This window comes from Mauremys reevesii, linkage group 2 (genome assembly GCF_016161935.1).
Source record: "Mauremys reevesii isolate NIE-2019 linkage group 2, ASM1616193v1, whole genome shotgun sequence".
Taxonomy (NCBI): domain Eukaryota; kingdom Metazoa; phylum Chordata; order Testudines; family Geoemydidae; genus Mauremys; species Mauremys reevesii.
Window position 1 is genome coordinate 209,110,715 of NC_052624.1, and position 15,237 is coordinate 209,125,951.

A 15,237-nucleotide genomic window follows, 5' to 3' on the forward strand; every position below is an offset into this window, starting at 1 on the left:
AGAGTTCCTGAACACTGGTCCACAGCAGCAGCACCATTAGAAAAAAGTAGTTTTAGGTTAATGTGGCCTGGTGCCTGGTGGGCTGGTGCCAGGATAGGATCCCATCTATAGCCCCTAGCCCCACCGCAGCCCATCGGAATTTGGGCGCGCCATCTGACATGATGATGACTATGACACACTGGTTTGACGAGAGTTTGCTTGTTGCGATGATACTTGAATGACTTGAATGACAGCAATCCCACGCCCATTTGCCGCCGCCCCGCCAAATGCGCTACCTGCCGTGGTCTGCTCTGGCCGGTGTTTCCAGAGGGCTATGGCCGCTGCTGCACAGTCAGGGCTCTCTGCTGCTGTGTCCTGGCGCTCAGGGGGGCCAGGGCAGGGCAGTCACAGTCACAGGTAAGTGTCCCACGCATCCTGAAGTTTCCCAGCCACTCTGTGCCATCCCAGACCCTGCAGCACTGCAGCCACCACCAGTCTGTGCTTGTTTCGGCCAGAATCGCGCCGCTCCGCCCCCCAGAACTTGACCCCATGCCACCATGACCCCCCCTGCCCGCTGCACTTCTGCCTTTGGCTGTTGCTCTCTGCGCCACTCCACACCCTGCCGCCTCCCTCTCGCCGGCTTCTCAGCATCTGACTGTGGAAGAGGTGGTCGTATTGTGTATTAGTATGGAACAAAAATACTTTATTAGTCGAATCCACAAAAATTCGAGAAGTAGATTCGAAATAGTCCTGTAGTGTAGACAAGCCCTAATACACCTCTACCCCGGTATAACGCTGTCCTCGGGAGCCAAAAAATCTTACCACATTATAGGTGAAACCGCGTTATATCGAACTTGCTTTGATCCACTGGAGTGCGCAGCCCCGCACCGCTGCTTTACCTCGTTATATCCGAATTCATGTTATATCGGGTTGCATTATCAGGGTAGAGGTGTACATGAATTAGTGTATGATGATTTGATCCATTTTACAATGGATCTTTAAAAAAAACCCCTCTCCTTTGATTACAAGGATTGAACTGTGCCTGAGGGATTGAATCCCCCAAAGATGTTTGCATAAGAGCTGGTTGAAAAATTTTCAGCAAAACTTTTTTTCTGTCAAAAAATGCCATTTTGTCAAAACTGAAATGGGAAGGTTTCTCAGGATGGAATTTCAGGTCAAAGCCAGAAAGAGAAAGACTCTCCAGAACAATCAATAGCTTGGCAGCTAGAGTACTCAGCTGGGATGTAGGAGATCCGCATTCATGTCATTGCTTTGCCTGATTTGGGTCAGGAACTTGAACCTGGGTTTCCCGCATCCCAGGTGAGTGTGCTAAGCATTGGCCTACAGAATCAGTCTTTCCAGCTAGAGCTTTCCCCATTTGTATAAATAATTCCTGAGCCAAAGGCTGGCATTATAGCTTGATGGTTAGGGTTCTCAAATCCCTACACAGAACCAGAAGCAGCAGGAGTTTGGCCCTAGATGTCCCACATCGCAGATAAGTACCCTAATCACCAAGCTATAGGCTATTCTGGGGTAAGCCTCTCACTTGGGGTTTTTTGTTTATTTGTATTTCCCCCACCCAAATATTTTGAAAGGTCTTGTTTTCATTCCAATCAGACTGAAAACACATTTTAAAACCTCAAAATTTTTTGCCCAGTGGATTTCTTATTTTTCTGGCCAGCCCCAGTTTGGACTTCTGGTATAGTCCTTTGAAAGTGCAGCAGTTACCTCGTTCTGCTATCTGTGATTATATATTCAGATAAACACAACAGAATCTTATTTTTCTTCTCTTTTCCCCTTCCTTTATTTGTTTATTTATTTTTCATTTTCAAAACCTGGCTGACTCAGGGGACAGGTAAAGGGATATAGGCCTTACTCTGCGAGATTGCCAGTTTAAGTCCATTCCTCTCAGTAATGGCCAAAAGTTGCCACCATTTTATGGCATGGTGGGGCCCCAATCCTGATTGGGGACTTTGGATCCCTGTCATAGGGCACCACCACCTGGGGCACCTCCTGCAGCTGGCCACAGCATTACAAGCCCTGTCTCAGTTTCCATCCTTTAGAGTCCCCAGAAATTCCACACCAGCCTCAATAACACCCCTCCTGGGGGACAGCTTATTACAAAAGTATTGTCCAAATAGTCCAAAACATAAATTCCAAAGCACAACCCATTCATCACTTCCAGTGCACACAGTCCTTAAAATCCCATGACAGCTAATCCCTCAACACCCTGCATACTATATTCCAGTATCTTCCATCATGCCTAGGCTGCTTGTCAGTCCTCTCCTGTCCCTCTGCCAGGACAGCCACCCAGTCCTTCCAGCTAGAGTGGAACCTTGCTCTTCTCAGAGAGAACCATCACCTCCTCTCCGCTGGGAGCATCCCTCATTCCCTCTAGCCCTGTCACCATTCCCCTGTATCCAGTTCTCCAGCATGGAGGAGTCAGCAGGCAAGCGCCTCCACTGTTCCCTGCCTCCAGCCCTCAGATTTCACCCTCTAGCTTTGACATCATCAGGTAACTCCCTTTGCTGCTCTCTGACCTTCAGCCCTTTCCAGATCTGGCCCTCTGGCTTCAGGATGCTAGCCAGCAAACCCCTCTTGCTGATCTCCTGCCTTCATCCTTCTCCCATGGACCACCTAGAGCTTCCATCCAGGATCTTCTACAGTTTCCCTGGTCTTTGGCAGCTCTTACCTGCCCTTTTCCTGACAGACTCACTCTGTGCTCTAAGATCAACCCTCACTTACCAGGTTTCTCTCCCTCTAGGGCCCAGGTGCCCTCTTTTAAACTCAATTGGAGTGAGCTGGTGAGTCACAGGTGCACTGGCCCTGCTCCCTGTTAAAGGGCCAGTGCTACCCTGTGATGGTGTGTCAGAAACTAGGATGGAGATGGTCATGCCTAGTGGTCAGAGCCAGTGCAGTCCGGCCTAGCAGTCAGAGCCAGAATCAGGCATCCAGAGCGGGGTTGGAGCAGGACTAAGAATATGGCAGCAGTAGGAGCAAGGCTGAAGCAGGCTGAGACTTGGGGAGTCTGTTGCTACCATCAGGCAGGACAGAGTTCCAAGCTCTGGAATGTTATTGAGCAGACTGAGCTGCTGTTCCTCCTGTGGGGCTTATATTACTTGGTCTGGGAATCACATGACCAGTTTCCTGGCTTTTAGATTGGCTGGAGCCTAGCACAGGAGTGAATGACTCATCACCTTACATAGTGCCATTAAAATATGTATAAATGATTAATAATAATAGCTCTTTAATGACTCATGTTAAATGAGTTAGAGTCTTACATTGCTTCTTATTGGGGAGATGTCCACATCACATCACCATCACCATAACTGTTCAAAGTCTTAGCACTGAGGTACAGGGCGAAGTGCGTGTGAAGATTGAACTACCTGAACCCCTTCAATGGTCGTACCTCTTTGTCATAGCTGAAGCACATTGGTAGGACAATATGGAGATGCTCGAGCACTTCCATTGCCTGTTCTGGGGACAAGCAGAAGAATCTGGACTTCAGAGCTGGCAATCTGACCCATTCCACCAGGACTAACCGCATGCCAAAAGTTAAAGGATATCTTTTTGGTAACCTGTTAAGGGATGAGAGATGACCCATGAAGAAAGCTAGACAACTGTTACAATACTATGAATTTATTAAGTGCCAATAATATTCTCAACACTATACAAGATACAAAAATAGAGACAGCCACTGCCACAAAATACTTACCATCTTAGAGACCACAGGAAAGAATTTTCTTTTAAAAGAGCTATTCTGAAGTTACTCACTGCTTCTTTGCTGTATTGTTGGGGCAGAAAGGATGTTTAATGTCAGCTAGCTGAAAATAACCCTAAATTTGAGTTGCCAAGAGTACCATTGAATATCAGCATGTCAGGAGGAAGAAGTTGTAGAGTTAAGCTAGTTTGCCAACTGTGTTCGCCACACACTGCCACTAAAATTTTGACTAGAGGTGCAAAATGTTAATTTCTAGAGATTTACATTCTAGCAAAAAAGTGCCTTAGAGTTTACAAATGTTTATTGGTCACTCCTGCTCATCAACATGAGCTAAGGCATTTACTCTGGCCTTTAGGTTTACAGTGACTGTGGTAAGCTAAAAATAATATCAAAAGTTGTGATATAGAGGTAACATGAGATTCCAGCTTTTCAAGCAATAGAGTCAACCTGTTTTCTGAATAAAGGTAAGCCAATTTTCTGACTATAGGAAGGGCATGTGCTTGGTGGGAGAAGGTAGATGGGCTTATGATTTTAAATGAGTTGTGAGAAATGAGTTTGGCGTACATAAGGCCTGTTTCCTATTCTCTTACTTCTATTTTGTGCTCCCACCAGGGCCCGATCAAAAGCTCAGTGAAGTCAATGGAAATGTAGCAAGCAAGTGGCTAAGATAAAAATCTAGTTTATATCCACCAAACCCACAGTGTTCCCCAATATATGCACATATTTCCAGCTAGGTGCAAACCAGAATGCAAAATAGCATAGTCAATACCACCAAAATGTGTGCATATATATAATGCATGCAGGTATGTGTGTAGAATGAAAACGGATGGAGATTTGGGATTTTGAAGGGGCTGGCAGCACACTGCATTGTTGTTATGCAAGATCAGTTGTTCTAGAAAAAGATAAATTTAGGAGCCAGTCATTGGGGTCCCCTACCATAACACTTTCTGAAGTGATAATGCTGCCTTCGCTTGAGCAAAGCTAGGGCTTCCCTTCCATAATGACTAGAGATGAGTGTGCTATTTGTTTCCTTTTATTATATTAAGGCATCACATTGGCTACACAGACAGAGTTATGGGAGAGTGTCATTATTTCTTATGCTTTCACTTAGACCAGTGCCAAAATCAATTTTGAAAAATTATCTCAAAGTTGCTTTCAACTCGATCCGGGTGTTTCTTTACAGCTAGAATATCACCCCATACACTGGAATCTTTATTACATCACACTAATCTAATTTAAATGCATTTTTACTGTACTTGGTTTAATGAATGTGGAATGTGTCACTATGAAATTGCACCATTAATTTGATAAATAGGACTTGAAGGTATAATTTTTTCCAGCATTGCAGACTAATGAAGCTAAAATACATATATAATAAGAAGTGTAAATAATAAATTATTCTTAGGAGCAAAAAAATTAATTAGATCTTACCACAAATTGCATCTCAATGTCAAAGTTTTTTTACACTACTGACTTTCAAACTAGTTGGAACATGACTATAATCCTTGGAAAGTTTCTCAAGTGATTATTAGATACACACATACTTGGGAATATACCTGTAGAAACTACTATTGTTCATATTGGGCCTTTAAATACTCCTGTATCATATTCCTTGCTGCTGCGTCTACTACATATTAATAACATCTAGATGAATTCCTATTATTATTTGTCTCCTTAAGCTTTTATTTATTCTTAAAGACATTAGGAAACTTTTTTTCTGCACAGCACTGTTGAAAGAGCAAAATCAGGATTTCCTGTATGCTATTTCTCTGCAGAAGCAAATGGATCCTTTTAGAGGGCTAGATCCTACCGCTGCTGGAGTCAGTGGAAGTTTTGCCACTGACTTCAATGGGAACAGTGACTGCAGTACAAAGCACAATTGACACACATTATTTTTCACCAGAAAAGAAAATGCCACAGCAGTGCAGTCCATTAACTTAATTAAGTGAAGGGAAATTAAAGAAGAAACATCAGGATAGTTCACAAGTGCTGATACTCCATATCCCTCAACATACTGTACTTTCAACAGGTTACGCTACTGCTGTCTATTTCATGTCTCTTTGTCATTTCTTATTCATTCTACAAATAAAGGTTCCCCTTCACTCCCCTGGAAAAATAGCTCCTAGAAACTGAACTTATCATGTGGAGTTTCACCTACAGTTTTATTCATTCCCAGCTGGAGATTTATGAATACACAGCAAGCTAAACTATTCTCTCGCTGCTCTTTATCTGATGAAGGACCCTTGGCCAAAATGTCATCTCTAACCTTATTTTCTGTTTCTAGTCTGTACTTTAACAAACAACATTTTTATTTCCTGTTGTTTGATTTGCAGCCAGAATTCTGACGCGTTATCAGTTTTGTTACAGATAATGCATTAAGCCATACTAAGGGGTAAACATAATGATCTTCATTAAACGAACCCACCTCCTGCTTCTTCAGGTGAAGAAAGACACTGTCAAAGAATACTGTAGAAGCATCTTGGAGCTATTTTCTTCCTGTAAACAGAGGGAGGGAGAGATGAGTGGCAGCTTTTAAAGAAGAAAAAAAGTTAGGTAAACATAAAAGGGCTTGTAAGATTTCCTTTCTTAATGGCAAAGTTTTCCAGCAATAAATCACAATTCAGTCAATGCCATTAGTTTTGGGGCATTATATCCCCTCATTAAAGTGCATAAACAATTATATTTATTGAAGGTAATGTACTGTGTAGTGCATTATAACGACACTCATTAACATATATAATCATCATTTGAATGGGCTTTACTACAATGTAAACTGATAATGGCATGATTACCCACTGGGTTATTAACTTTTCAGTCCTGAGATAATAAAAGGTGATCTAAGAAACAAAAAGCACATATGCATTGCCCTTCCCATGTGATTTATGTGTTCCACCATCAAGCTAGGAACACAGGTACCCATCATTGGGGAGACTGGCTCTTTATTGCACATTGTATTTGACAGAATAATAAATGTAACTGAGTGGTTCTTGGGTGGGCGTCTGGGGAAAAAAAGTCCTATGAATAAGGCAGGCACTACTCCAGACAGTAAGACCCGGCAACGGAAATAATTTTGTCTGTCTCTCTGTCTCTGTCTCACTCTCACTGGCACTCTGTGGTTTACGCATTTTTATATACTCAGTCAGACTCATGCAGGTTAATGAAAAGATCCACCTTCTTCCCCCTGCCAACACTCCACAGAGCCTGGAATGTAAGAGCTGGTCAAGAAAAAGCTAAGGCATGTGTTAAGCATCTGTACAGATTTAGCCAGGTATTTCCTCTCCCTGTTCATATCACACTGATGATCCAATGTAGTGAAACGCAGTTTTACTCTAGTGAACAGATTTATCAGGGTTTTTTTCCATTGTTTTTTAAAGCGCCTATTGGAGGCATCTGAAATGTTCTAAAATATTTAATTTGTGTATTTATTTTTGTATTTATTCATACTGACACTCCATTGGCCTTGTCACCAAGGTTTCTCAGTGCTTTAATTGTAGTTAATCAATCTTCATTCTCAAAGAAATATTAAAATACAAGTGGACTCAAAGACCAGCCATGCAAAATAATAACCATTAATAACAGGGTAACTCCCCTCCCCGCTAAAAGCAATGTATATTTGATAAAATGTAAAAATGTGGACAGGTTTGTGATGTTGAAGGTGAAGAGCAATATACAGGCCATGCTTAGAGACAGGGTGGAACAGCTACTGCACAACCTATCTGCTGTATTTTGACTTGCAAATACAGAACTTGATTTTCAAGAGAGGTGTCAGTAAATGGCATGGGTTCTTGGGCTGCTGCAGCCAGGCTTCAGAGCAGACAGGGCATTCCCAGGTGCCGTGAAACCAGCATTGTGGATCTCTGTCAGTCTCTTTGCTGACCGCAGTACATAGTGTGTGTCTGGGGGGAAAGGGGTGTGGCCAGAGCACTTCTGTGCTCCAGCTATGCCTCACTGCTATAGCAACCCCTTTGGGCCATAAGCTGCAAAGTGTGTAGGCCTTGGGTCTGCTTGGTCTTATACCAAGAGCCAAACTGACCTCACAGTCAGGGAGCCACTCAGGTCACATAAAGCCACCTTGACTCAGGTTCTACATCTAGCACTATTTGTCCACACCCAAGAATCAGGATTTAAGATTAACTCCACCACTGAAGAGTTAATGTTGTTAAATCATATTAGTGCTGATATCTCTTCTTCGAAAACATTTGGAAACTCCTGTTAGCTCAGTGTTGCTTTAAGAAGCCCTCTGTCAACCCGAGGCCCATGAGGAAGCTAAATATCTGCTTTTAACTCTCCAGGGAGTTCTAAAAAGGTCTGAGCTGATTGACAGCTGTACATTAGTCCAGGGTCTAATAGAATCCTGAGATCTGTTAAGTGGGAAATTCTTCCTATGGAAGGCAATATACAATAATTCCTTGCTCAAATGTGAGCACACATGAGAAATTTGAGCTTGTGGTAAAGAGCAGGGTGCAGATTGTGCACTAAAGGAAGTTACTTCATGCAGTTTGGTATTATACCATGTTTTATTTATGCTTTACAGAATTATATGGCTTTTAAGACATTTTGTACTATGGCCTTGATTCACCCTTGCACCGATGGGAGCAACTGCTCACCTGGGGACTTTGTTCTAAGGGGATGCTGGGGGATGGCAACTTTAAACTGCAACTAGGATACTGCAGGTGCTCTGCCAATGTAGGCTGCTTGAGGATTGTGTTGAATCAATGCACCCACCAAGTGCCTGGGCTACACCCCTCTAAGATCAGCTCCACTCAGGAGTCTGCTTGGGGATCTCTGGTCCACCATGAGTTGTGAACTCTGTGTATTGCTCTGACCTCTCCTCTGCACTGGCAGACTTTCTGCCACTGAAGTTCTGTATGTACTAGAGTTGAATCAAACCTTTCGTTCTTTCCTTGACTTATTCTCTTGAATGGACCACAGCATCAGCCAGGTGGATGGAACATTCTATACCAATGGTTCTCAACCTTTTCTGACTACTGTACCCCTTTCAGGAGTCTGATTTGTCTTGCGGACCCCCAAGTTTCACCTCACTTAAAAACTACTTGCTTACAAAAATCAGACAAAAAAATACAAAAGTGTCACAGCCACATTATTATTGAAACATTGCTGACTTTCTCATTTTACCATACAATTATAAAAAAATCAACTGGAATATAAATAATGTATTTACATTTCAGAGTATATATATATATATATAAAAATAGAGCAGTATAAACAAGTTGTTGTCTGTATGAAATGTTAGCTTGTACTGACTTTGCTAGTGCTTTTTATGTAGCCTGTTGTAAAACTAGGCAAATATCTAGATGAGTTGAAGTATCCCCTGGAAGACCTCTGTGTAACCCCAGAGGGGTTGAGAACCACTGTTGTATACTATGTCCAGGCTCTGAAGAATTGCTTTGTATTTCTTTGTTAATTTCAGCTGATAATATCAATGTATTTTCTTTTTTCTATTTCAATCAATTTACATTTTTGCTTTGGCAAATGCATTGTTAAAAATAAAATCATAACATTTGATAATATTCACAGTAGATTGTAATATAAATGTCTCAGTATATCCAGTATCATGGACTTTTAAATGCCTCAACATTTGACATCAACTATATGAAACCTGTGTCAGATTTAATTGGAGAAATGTTTGGTTTAAATAAAGAGGGTGAAGTAGCGAGTTATTAAATGCTGTGCAGAAGTTCCTCAGCATTTAACTGTTAATATTGGTCTGACAGCACTAACCTAAGACATCTGAGTTCAGGTTTCACTCTCACTGAGGCAGCATGTTTAGCCCCACTGGAGTGGAAGGAGTAGCTTGCATTGTTCTGGAGTGACTCCTCTAATTTTCAGAGCTGTGTTGATGGACTCTGGAGGGGACCAAAACCAACCTTTTTCAGTCAGTGGAAAGGTTTCCTTAACACAGGGCCTTTGAGGGTGGTAGGGGAAAACAAAGAGCAGAGAAATTTGGGCACAGGCTGACTCTTACCATACAAAATGATGGGGTCTAACTTAGCTGTTACCACTCAAGAAAGAGACCTTGGAGTCATTGTGGATAGCTCTCTGAAAACATCCACTCAATGTGCAGCAGCAGTCAAAAAAGCGATCAGAATATTAGGAAGCATTAGGAAACCTGTAGATAAGTAAAGATCATAATGCCACTATATAAATCCATGGTATGACCACACCTTGAATACTGCAGGCTGTTCTGGTCTCCCCATCTCAAAAAAGGTACAAAGAAGGGCAACAAAAAATTATCAGGGGGTATGAAACAGTTTCCATATGAGGAAAGTTTGAAAAGACTGGGACTATTCAGCTTGGAAAAGAGACGACTAAGGCGGGATATGTTAGAGGTCTATAAAATCATGAATGGTGTGGAGAAAGTGCTATTTACCCCTTCACAGAACACAAGAACCAGGGGAAACGTGATGAAATTAGTAAGCAGCAGGTTTAAAACAAGCTAAAGGAAGTATTTCTTCACACAAGGCATAGTCAACCTGTGGAACTTGTTGCCAGGGGATGTTGTGAAGGCCAAAAGTATAAGTGGGTTCAAAAAAGAATTAGGTAAGTTCCTGGAGGATAGCTCCATCAATGACTATTAGGCAAGATGGTCAGAGATGCAACCCCATGCTCTGGGTGTTCCTAAGCCTCTGACTGCCAGATGCTGGCATGGGATGACAGGGGGATGGATCACTTGATAAATTACACTGTTTTGTTCATTTCCTCTGAAGCATCTGGCATCAGCTATGGTCAGAAGACAGGATACTGGGCTAGATGGACCACTATGGCCATTCTTATGTTCTCATGTGCTTTCAGTTGGGACTCTAGGCACCACTGTAATACAAACAACAATAAATGATGATAATGCTGGATAACCCACAGATAAAAATATGTGCAAATGTTTAATAAAGAGGAGCAGGTTTAAAAACTTGCTTTAGAATATGCATCCAATCTTTGCTTTCTTGCCAACTAATAGTTTGTCATATACAACAATGACTAAGAAAACTTGGGGATGGTGGTGATCCAAGGAAAAATTGGAAATTAAAGAAAGATAGGACCTCATGATATCTTTTGCACTAAGGAGATATTTCCTTTCCTCTTGTGCAATTGTTCCTCTTGTTTTCAAAGCCCCAACACAGACCTAAGAGCTCTGCATGATAGGTACAGTAGGCTGGATATAATTACCACAGCTGCCACAGATGGCTCATTTTAACAAGAGACTTTAGGTAAACCTAGTTGTTTAGCCTGCAGCATAAACAAAAAAAATATTCCACTTAAACAAGTGGATCTGGCTCTGCAGAGGTGAAGCTCAAGTCTGCCTTGCTACGTTTTGTTATTAAACAAGATACAAAAGACATTGAAGAAATATGGGTCAGTTCAAAGCTCAAGTTTTTAACATGTACCCATTTATTTCTGTTTCAGAAATACTCTTGCCTTAGTTTCAGAGACATTAGGCTGCACTGTGGCCTTAAACAAACTGTCCAGTCTGGGAACGCATATGGTACAACACTGAGCACCGCCTGTGAGGTGTTACACACCCTTTCAACTCCCATTGCGGTCAGTGAAAGAGGAAGGGTCTTAGAACTAGCGCTAATAAGAAAAATGGGAGAAAAACAAAATCAAGAAAATGTCCATGATTTTTTCCCCCTCAATTTTCAATGAAATTTCAATTTTTTTTTGAAATTTTCCAGTTCTCTACTCAATTGGAATCAGGAGCCAGGAAAAATCTCCCAAAGACGACATTCATCCTGTGAGAGTCTGTCTAATCTAGCATCCCTTACTAGTCATACACTGCTAGGATCTAGATCATTGTGATGTCAGGGTAAAGAACAAGAAGGGTTCTACTGACTTAAACAGGGACCACTCAAAAACCCATGCCCAGCTAAGATCAAAGGGGCACCAAGGCAGAAAGCATATTAACACCTAAGACAGGTTTTCTTGATGGAGGGAACAGAAAAGCATATATAGCATTCTAGAAATGCTTTTTGGGCTACAACTAGCCCAATTTGTGATTTGGAGCCTAAAATTAATATACTCCCAAATTACAAGTAGAAGCTGCTGTATACTTTTATCTGTCCAATCCTGCATATTACTATGTGTCTGTGAAATCTCTTCATGGAAGTCCTACTGGCATCTTAAATTAGCATGGCTAAAACTGATTTTCCCTTCCTAGCCCTCTCCTCTTCTTCCTTTCTCTGTTGACAACACCACCATCCTCTCAGTTACTCTAGCTCATAATTTGGGTTCATGTTTGCCCTCTCTCTAGGATGTCCATCCAGACTATATCCAAATCAAGCTGCTTATTCCTTCATAACATCTTAAAGATTCATCTTTTCCTCTACCTAGACATCCAAAAATCTCACCTAGTCCCTCATCATAGGACTGGAAGGGCTCTCAAGAGGTCATCTAATCCAGTCCCCTGCACTCCTGGCAGGACTAAGTATTTATCTAGACCATTCTGACAGGTGTTTGTCTAACCTGCTCTTAAAATCTCCAATGATGGAGATTCCACACCCTCCCTAGGCAATTTATTCCAATGCTTAATCACCCTGACAGTTGAGAAGTTTTTCCTAATGTCCAACCTAAACCTCCCTTGCTGCAATTTAAGCCCATTGCTTCTTGTCCTATCCTCAGAGGTTAAGAAGAACAATTTTTCTCCTTCCGTCTTGTAACAATCTTTTATGTACCTGAAAACTGTCATGTCCCCTCTCAGTCTCCTCTTTTCCAGACTAAATAAACCCAATTTTTTCAGTCTTCCCTCATGGCCCACTGTAACCACATCCCACTAATTTCCCTCTTGAATATTTTCTTAAAACATAGAGACTGATGAAGGCACTGCAACTCCTGTTGGTAAATTACTAATAATTTACATTTATTAAGTGCTGTCCATCCCAGAGGACCTCAGAATGCTTTGTATATGCAGGAATCATGTCACCCAGGAAAGAAAATGCAGCCATTTCAACTTTTCAGCAGCATACAGCAACTCTACACATCCTGCATCTTGACAGCTGGAACTTCCTCCTCGACTACTGCAGCCTTGCCTCCTTCAAATCCATTGAGAATGCAGCCAAAATAGGCTCATCACTTCAGTCATTTCACCCACTTCTTTGAGTCCATCCTTTGAGCTCCCAGCTCTCCACTGCACCAAACATAGATTTCCTGGATGACCCAGGCTCTTCACAATTTAGCTCCTCCCTCCTTATGTAATCTCTGACCTCACATCATTATCCACATGTCTCACTGTCAATAATGGCAGCCTCCGTTGTCTGTTTGCCCACTTCTCCCACAAGCACCTTAGCACCTTTTTTCCCCCCACACTGCCCCAAATTGATTTAGACTGCCACTACTCTGTCCTCTTTCATATCTCTTCTTAAGACCCATTTCTATTGTAGCACCCATGGTAAGCTTCCTAATGGTAGTAGCTGGCCAGATGGCTTGTTAGTGATTCATTCATATCTTTTGTTTATATCTCTATTTAAAAACCAGACAGATTACGCAACCTCCAATATAGATGCAAGCTGGCGTGCCTATAACAATCATCCTTGTCTTCCTCCATCCCTTACATTGTCATTTATACCCATTTGCTGTGCCTTGTCTCCCTGTTTAGGTTGTAATCTCCTTGGGGCAAGAGCTACCTTTTATTGTATTTTTGTACAGCACACAGCACAATGGGGCCTAGATCCCACTTAGTGCCTCTGGGGACTACTGTAATACAAACAATAAATAAAAAATGTTCTCTCTCATTTCCTTCCTTAAACTGTTGTCAGAGTTACTGTATGCTGCTGAAAAGTTGAAATGGCTGCATTTTCTTTCCTGGGTGACGTGAATCCTGCATATACAAAGCATTCTGAGGTCCTCTGGGATGGACAGCACTTAATAAATGTAAATTATTATTATTTTACCAACAGGAGTTGCGGCATCTTCATCGGTCTCTATGTTTTAAGAAAATATCCAAGAGGGAAATTAGTAGGATGTGGTCACAGTGGGCCATGTGAAAATTAAATTCTAGCAAAATGAACTGAAATGAGCTCGATCATTATGTGCTGAAACACCTCAGCCCTGACATACTGTAGCTGTCGGCATTAAGAAAGGAGAATTTTCTCTGACTATAGTTACTCCTGTAAACAGGACAGCGGAAAGTCAAGAAAAGCCTCGTTCAGTCTCATTCACTGATATATCAAAAAGCCAGGAGGCTACAATCTGGGCCATCACTTAGTCTCATTCTTTAAAGGGCTGTTTTCTCAATCTTGTAGATCTGAACCGCCATGGTATCCAAAACTGGTATCTGTTCCTGTATCCATAATTAGCACCGAAACTGGAATTTGTTTTTATGAGTCCCCAACTTTTTCAGGTTTCAGCTGTTCCCAGAGACCTTCATAAAACTGGGGCTTTCCTGAACCTACTGCTACTAAAAGGAGTTGGGCTGGGTGTGTGGAGGTAGGGAAGGAGTGGTGCTGGTGTGGCAGAGGGGGTACTTCAGCATTAAGGGTAAATTTCAGGAATGGCTGAACTATTCTGGCACTGTTTCTGCCTGAGGATTGCTAGCAAACAACCACCGGGGGTAAGGCTGCGTGGGAAAAAGAGAGGGTAAAAAGTACTTGGAGTTTTGATCAGATATAGAAATAATGTGGGTTTATGAAAGTATCACTTACCCTCCCAGTGCCTAACGTGACGGCTGTAGTTTAAAGAGGCACAGTGTGCCACTGCTGAACACTGGGCTCTGTGGAGGATTTGAAAGGCCTCTTGAGTGCAGCTATATTGAGCACCTGTCCTGGGCAGCCTAGAAGTATTGCTTAATGCTATAGGAGTCTCGGGGACTGGCTGCTGTGAACTTGACATTGAAGAAATCCAGCGTGAAGGCTGCAAGAGAGACAAAAAGAAGAATGGGTTAGGCTCATCTGCCAAGGGGCCTTTGTATCCAAGAAGGTCTGCTTTTTAAGATCCACAAAAAAGAAAAAAAAATCTATGGAAATGTTGGATTTGGAACTGAAAATAAGATCTGCAAAAGCCTGTGGACAATGTTCCGTTTTTAGTTGTTATAAAAATGAAAATAATTGTGAAAGCAGAGAGAATTCTGCAGCTGCTCCAGGCTATTCATACTATAAGAGATCCCATCAGGCCTTCTTTATTGTTGCAGTTTTGGCAAATTATTTTCTTATCACACACAACCTATTTACTTCTGTTCCTGGATAAGCACTTAGACTCATAAAGCAGTGGGTCAGCAACAGTTTAGTGTATAGCACATGGAACTGCTGCCCATGGGGAGTAGTGGTGCCTGCCCCTCCGAAAAACAGCAACTGGAGTCAATAAAAAACTGGCCAGGCCAGGCCATTAGCAAGGCCAGCTCTGTCACTCCTCGCATGGATTATTTTGTATCTGTATATCCTCGTCCTACTGCCATCATGTCTCACCTTAGGAAATAGAAACACTGCTTTTCCCTAAAGCAGCTTTTGTTGCCTGGTGCTTCTCTTTAAGGTGCATTTTCATAGAGGAATTAAAAAAATAGAGCGTACATGTTGTGCATGCAGAATGTGCATTCA

General features: G+C 42.0%; 1 long non-coding RNA gene across 1 annotated transcript; it reads right to left on the reverse strand.

Moving 5' to 3' along the window:
• Window positions 1–3,348: 3,348 nt before the first annotated feature.
• LOC120398093 lies at window positions 3,349–14,471 on the reverse strand. The gene is made up of 3 exons (XR_005594186.1): window positions 14,350–14,471; window positions 6,126–6,196; window positions 3,349–3,557 (listed from the first exon to the last, which is right to left on the reverse strand). It is a non-coding gene; the product is annotated as an uncharacterized LOC120398093 (long non-coding RNA).
• Window positions 14,472–15,237: the final 766 nt, after the last annotated feature.